Source organism: Electrona antarctica (assembly GCF_951216825.1).
Source record: "Electrona antarctica genome assembly, chromosome: 11".
In the NCBI taxonomy this organism is placed as follows: domain Eukaryota; kingdom Metazoa; phylum Chordata; class Actinopteri; order Myctophiformes; family Myctophidae; genus Electrona; species Electrona antarctica.
In genome coordinates this window covers 28,162,423-28,169,922 of record NC_136792.1, presented here as the reverse complement: position 1 = coordinate 28,169,922, position 7,500 = coordinate 28,162,423, and the positions used below count along the sequence as shown (strand labels likewise).

Sequence of the window (7,500 nt, the reverse complement as noted above, 5' to 3'; positions counted from 1 at the left end):
GTTGTGAGGTTGTAGGTAGGCTATTTTCTGCATGCAACACTGTCGTGTGACAAAGAATAAATCAGGCTATATATGACTGAGTTGATGCTCTCTCTCCGTCAGTCTGCCACAGAGACATGCAGCCGTATCTGTCAGCACCACAGACGGGCAAAATATCAACCCCCTGAAAGATGAAAATACAGAGGGAGAAAGAGATAAAAGTCAGTGTGTGTGAAATGGAAATGAAAGTGTCTGTCGGGGGGGTGTATATGCGTGCATGCATGCGTGAGCTCGCTCGCACGTGTGTGGATTAAAATGCTTGGGTAATGAATGGAGAGGGTGGAGTGAGGTGCATGAAAAGACACTGTTGGAGTGTGTTCCCCCTTCAAAGGGCTTTTATCTGACTTACTACTGATACATTCACACACACACACGTAGGCACACACACACTTATTTTGCACATGCTCTCACAAAATCTCCATTTTCCTCCTTTATGTTTCCATACAGTACGATATTAAGATTGTACTGTAAAACTCTCTCTCTGTGTACATGTGTCTTGCTCGGACTCTCACACAGATAGTTTCTTCATGCGTTTTAAAGGACTCTGAAATATTTGGGTCACAGATATTCCCAAGTGTTACATATTCAGGTGTGTGTATATCTGTACAGAATGGAAATGTTTGTGCATGTATACAGTGTGTGTGTGTGTGTGTGTGTGTGTGTGTGTGTGTGTGTGTGTGTGTGTGTGTGTGTGTGTGTGTGTGTGTGTGTGTGTGTGTGTGTGTGTGTGTGTGTGTGTGTGTGTGTGTGTGTGTACGCCCGTGCAAGCACACGGCTATACTCTGCAGTATATGCAGCCTATGAGCATTAATCATTTAGACAGGAATCGGTTTTGTATTCAAGTCAAAGAGTGCCAGCTCAGACGAGCACAGCACAGCACAGCACAGCACCTACTGGTTAGGTCCTATACACACATTGTAAGTGCTGTTATTAAAATGCTTACTATAAAAATACTAAATAACTAAAATAGCTACAATTCATGGTCATAAGTTCATAAAACATAATTCATAATAATCTCATGATGCATACAATAAATATGTGGTTCATAATTGATTTCATATGAGGTTAAGAATGTAAACATGATGTGATGATAACTTTCTGAGGCAGAACCAAGTTCCCTGTCTGGACCATGATTGATTGACTGATTGATGCATGATTGCCTGGCATTGCACACAGGTGGTACGAACTTTGTCTCACTCATTCAGACTCTGGTCTGCACAAGGAAGCAGTACACTTGCAGCAGTGTAGTGTGTTTGCACTGCTAAAGTTATAAAGAACAGAAGTTAAGGAGAAATGGTCAAAGAGACATTCTAAAGACTCTAAGCAACGCAAGCATCAAGAACCTCTTTACACAACAAGCGGCCAACGAGGTATTCTATTTAGATTAGTATTTGTTGTGTTGTATGTTTGATGAACTCGTTCACCTGCGCATCGCACATTTCTTTGTATTTTTATTTGATCAATATGTACTGAGATGTAATTTGTTGATTATGTGTTTATTATTATGTGTGAACATATAGTTCTCACGGCATGGAACAGCTGAGGGATGAGAAGAATGCCCAAAATATATGCCCGTTTATAAAGAACCGACCTGTGTCGTCAATGTTGGGAGAAGAGCTACACACATATCAGACGAACATGCTGTGCCGTCCGTGTTTTATGGCCGCCTCAATGCTTTTCCAATGGAAGTCAAGTGGTTTGACCAATCACTTGTTTGGTCAAACCACGTGACTTCCATTGGAAAAGCATTGAGGCGGCCATGAAACACGGATGGAACAGAGCATGTCCGTCCGACATGTGTGGACATACAAGGCCATAGGCCTCATTCACACGTATCAAACACCATCAAACAAATGTTTGGTCATTTTTTATTTTTTTTTAGGCCACCACAATGCTTTTCCAATGGGAGTCACATGGTTTGACCAAACATTTGTGTTTGATTGCTGATTGCTGGTGGTGTTCTGCCCTTCCCCCCCCATCAAACAAACTCCCATTGGAAAAGCATTGTGGTGGCCTAAAAAAACTAAAGAAACCACCAAACATTTGTTTGATCGGTTTGACGGCACAGAGCATGTTTGTCTGATATGTGTGTACAGGGCCTAAGGCCTCATTCACACATATCAGACGAACATGCTTTGTTCCGTCCGTGTTTCATGGCCGCCTCAATGCTTTTCCAATGGAAGTCCCGTGGTTTGACTTGCCCCCCTCACCCCATCAAACACAAGTGGTCAATCCACGTGACTTCCATTGGAAAAGCATTGACGGCCAATAAACACGGACGGAACAGAGCATGTTCATCTGATATGTGTGTACAATGCCTTAACATTAACACACATCGATTCAGAAACCAAGCTCACTGATAGACACACAAGGAGACAGATTCAACCGTCCAAGCACATTCTTTGTATGAAGACAATCCTGGGGTTTGTGTGTGTGGGGTGTGTGTGTGTGTGTGTGTGTGTGTGTGTGTGTGTGCGTGTGCGTGTGCGTGCGGCCGTGTGCGCGTGCGTGCGTGCGTGCGCACGCGTGTGTGTGTGTTTGTCAGTAGCTACAGTATGACGTCCCATTCACTTCTGTGCACACTGTTGTGTTGTTGAGACCCTCAGGCTGTTCTGCTCATGCACACGTGTTTTCCATCACAGTATATTGGTGCGTTTATTGTGTTTCGTCAACCTAAATGCCCCCCAGATTTACTTATCACTCACTTCAAATGAAGACGGCTGAAGCCTCCAGATCCTAATAGTAACAAGCTGCTGAACTCCTATTGCGGAGGCAAATCTCACACACTCTCTCACAAAGGATTGTTTTCTTTCTGTGTGATTACAGTATGAGTTGTTACAGCTGTTAGCTCTTTTTAATATTAACCCTGTTTTTAGCAAGTCATCATAGCCAAAAATGATTTTGCTCACAACACAGTGCAATGCGTTGGGAGCTTGTATCAGCAGTATCAAAGTATTAAAGTATAAAGGTAGATAAGTGATATATTTTTGTGAAAATAAATAAGTGTTGCTTTATTCTGATTCATTGGTAGTGTGTGGAGTGTTTGTTCAGTACCAGGGGCCTCTCTGTCCTTCCAGCTCTTTATTAAACATGAAATGCATTTTCAGGTCGTAGTTGGGTCATTTCTGATACTTCCGTGACCGCGGAGAGCGAAGGTTTGTTTCTCAGTGGATTTGCCATCTATGAAGGTTAAATAACAAATTGAGCCCCTATGCCCCTCGCTAAATTCGTGAGAGCCCAAAATCCATATGGCCACCATAGACAAGTTCAAAGTTCTAAATGTCATTCTTTAAGTAGCACGTGACGTGTCAAACTAGGGGGGTTTCATGATTCTGTATTAGTTGCACGAAAAACACTCCTTGGGCTAAAAATGGCCATAGCCAGACTGCTTTCTCACTTTTCCTCTTGAGCCACACATGTTCAATTGTTTCATGTTCACGATATGTAGGTGAATACTTTGTGGGAACCTGTATAGACAGATGTTTGGGGCCACTAGACAGAGGCCTAGGTTTGAGTGGAGGTCTCTCCATGTCATTCCAGTGTCAGACATGGAGAGAGAAGGGGCACCATGCTGGAAGCTCTGCCCTAGTACAGTCTTGGAACCTGAAATGTCCAGACTGTGTGCTTGAATTGAAGCAATGTAAGTTTGTTGTTTTCATTTTTGAAGTTACTTTTTTTGGTGAAAGAATATTTTTCTGAGACATTATTTTGAACATTATTTTTGGAAACTTTTTTGAGAAAATAATTTTTTGGCAACAATTGAGAATTTTGGTATGTCATTTTTCTGTGCACCTAGCCCTCATCAAATGGACTCATTTACAGCCGTCATCACAAATGTGATGAAGTGATCACATTTGGGCACCTTTGGGCAAGTGTCTATGGCCAAATGTAGTGTTTTTCGTGCAAAACGAATGCTTGGAATGGATGCAGAATCATGAAAATCCCCTAGTTTGACATGTCGCATGCTACTTAAAGCATAATGAAATTTAGAAATGTTTGCCTTACAGTATAGGTTGTCAATGGTGGCCATATGGATTTTGGGCTCTCACAAATTGTGTTCACATTTTTGCGAGGGGCATGGGGGCTCAATTTGTAATTTAACCTTCATAGATGATAAATCCACTGAGAAACGGACCTTCGCTCTCCCCGGAAGTATCACCCAACTATCAGAATACCAATGTTATTCAATCAGGACAGAGAACTCACACAGGATACAGATTAAAGAAGTGAAATTATGAAGTGATGACACAAAGAAATGAGAAAACTAATTTTGAACTGGAACACTATAATTTTGAAGCTGATAAATAGGTACTTTCTCCTGATTGGCTGAAGATTGTCCTGGAAAGTTCTAAAGGGACGCAGAAGACCCCTACTACTGAACAAATTAACATTACTATCACAATATAGTGCTTTAAAAACTTTTTGTTTTAACCAAACAATATCACTTACCCTACCTTTAAGTGGTTAAAAACACAGAAACACACAGAAACCTCAAAGCTGTAGCATGATCGTTGAATCATAATGTCAAAATACATTACAAATAAAGTACATTTATAATATCTTGAGGTGTGGGGTAGAAATGGCTGTGATTTTGGTTGATTGTTGAAATTGTTTGAGACTGCGAGAGAAAGAGAAAGCAATTTTTCATTGGTAGGTGAGATAATCAGTGTATCTGTGATCAGCCAATTATATAGCCTACATGTAACTGTATAGCCTGGATCATTTCCTGTTTGACGCTATCACTCCACTCTCAAAAGTTGGAGTTTTCACTTGAACTTCATCCAATGCTAGCTAGAGAGAGGGTGAGGAGGGTGAGAGACTGAAAGACCAACTAAGGACATGTGCCAATGAAGGGCAACACAGTCAGATCCTGTTTAATTAAAAAAAGAAATGTTACACTCTGAGTTAAATTACCAACAACCAAACTGAAGGGCATTATTGTCTCCACCAGGCCGAAGGCATGGGGAGAGAGTATGTTTTGCACTCCGTCCGTGTGTGTGTCCTTCCTTCCGTCCGTCCGTCCGTCCGTCCTTCCGTCCGTCCGTTATCAGCTAATCTCTGGCACCGTTGGCCCGATCCATGCCAAACTTTGCACACACACTCCCTGGATGCCAACGACGAACCTCTGCCCCAAATATTCCTCAACGGCCTGTTATAGCGCCACCATGAGGCCGATTTAGGCAAAAAACATTTATGTAGATTACTCGTACACATTTTATCCATACATCACACAATTCGTTATACACTATCTCCATAGTCATGTGATCAACACGGAGCGGCACCATTTCCCATCTTCCATCCTGATTGGCTAAGATTGGCTTCCAAAGCTCACACGATTGGTCCGTTTCGAACAAAATGCCACAAATCACAAACACAGTGTGCAATTTCCGTGAAATTATACACGCACATTTCCACTAGGCCGAGGACGACATGCCACAATTCTTTTCCCCAAATCAGCCTCACGTGGCGCTATAACAGGCCAATTCCTGTTTTAGCTATAACTGCATCGATCTGTATACAACTTATGTATGCGCACTCCCTAGAGGCCATGGAAAAACATTGTCCCTGCATCGCTCCACATCTGCCGGTCATAGCGCCACCATGAGGCCAATTTCTGCAAAACACATTGCTTATGTTAGTCGCACAGATTTCATCCAAATCTCACGCAAATCGGTCCACATGATCTCTGTAGTCATGTGATCAAGACGAGTCTGTTGGATTTCTCCGATTCTACACTGATTGACTAAGATTGCCTTCCAAAGTTTTCAGGAGTGGCCCGTTTCGTTCAAAATGCTGCACATGTCCTGCTCATCCAGAATTCTATCCTCAAAGATGCTATGAGTGATCTGGCTCTGCATTTCCTCAACAAAATGAAGAAAATTGTTGCAAAAAACTAAAACTAAAAAACATGTTTATATTATACTCCTAAACATTTTGCCAAACATCTCACACAGTCCTATCCTCCTGGTGGAGACCTGTGCCCAGAAGGGCACTTTTTCTAGTTAGTTCTGAACTCGAAGAGAAAGCGAGAAAACAGCAGAGACAGAGCCATGCACTGAGATACCTCTTTCTTTGTCCTGCGTTGTGCTGTCACATTCCCCAGTGAGCTGCATTTATTTAAAAAGAAGCACACCCGTGTGAAGTGAGGGGCGCTCTTGTCATCGTACAAATTTACGTCATATTTGGCGGACATTTGAGCTAATTTCTCCTTTCATTGTCAATGGCAAACATTGAGACGTGTGGGGACAAAAGTTGTATATAGGAAGGGCTATAGCGCCCCTCAAAAAAGAATGCACTGGGTGGTGTGCGAGGCGAGAGTTGCGAGACAAACAGCCCTTGCGTGCCATGCGCGTGTGCACATGCATGCACCTCCTTCCATCCCTTTTACTTCTTATACACTACATATCAGGCTGCATCTCTAACCGTCTGGCCTTCACTATCCACTCATTCTCCCTGTCCCTAGATCTGTGTTACTAATTCATCTGCAGAAAAAGCAGATATATCATTCTGTCAAGGAGGCAGGGAAGGGAGGTAAGCTGTGGAATGCCCTGGCAGTGAGCGTGGAGGAGGAGGGGGGCTGAGCGAAGTGCTATGCTCTCTCGCACATTCTCTGCTGTGCTGGCCGTGGTCCTCCATGAATCCGTCTATCTGATCCACGGCATGCCCCGCTGACTTCACTTATCCATTTCTATCTTAACCTGGTCATTGCCACGCCAGTGTGAACCATTGTCGATTCAATCCACCGCACTCTTAACTGTAACAAAACAGGACCTTGCTTGACCAGAACTCCCGCTGCTATAAACCAAGTATATCTTTGCCATGGCTCAGTTTGTCGGACTTCCAGGCCTGGGCTCCTGTTACACTGAACAACACTCTGCCTTGCCAATCAGATAAGAGACAAATTACAGCATGCGCTCAGCACGCAAGACCAAGCTCTGAAACAACTCGCATTACTCAATAGACATTATCGTGCCCACCTGAACCCAAATATCCAGATAAAGGCAAATTGCATTGCTCTATCAGAGAAATATCTCTGGCAATGATTGAGAGAGCCTGGCCAAACAACTGCAGTATATCTCAATACATTGCTGGGTGTAATGTGTTATGTTTTCATATAATATAATGTCCTGCTTGGATCTTGGCCACGCCACATACTAGTCACAGCTGACCTCGTCACACACTGTCTCACTGTTGTTGGGAGAATCTGTGGCTGACCATATGGCTTAGACCCAGTTTCCCAAACACTGGGTCGGCCCATTTTTATGGGTCACGACTTGAGTAAAAATCCCATTTTCTTTTCATACATTTAATAAAATAAATTAAAATAATAATGTATCCATTTTAAAACAAACAAACAAATCTAAGAAATACCATGAATACAAAAACTATACTTTATCACGTCCCACCAACTCCTCCCATACTTCTAGCCCCTCTCTCCCTTCACTCCTCTTGCATTCTCTC

General features: G+C 42.8%; 1 protein-coding gene across 5 annotated transcripts in view; it reads right to left on the bottom strand.

The window, feature by feature from the left end:
• The window catches only part of LOC306931832 (muscleblind-like protein 1), an 81,637-nt gene that overhangs the window by 49,358 nt on the left and 24,779 nt on the right, over nucleotides 1–7,500 (bottom strand). The window lies entirely within an intron of this gene.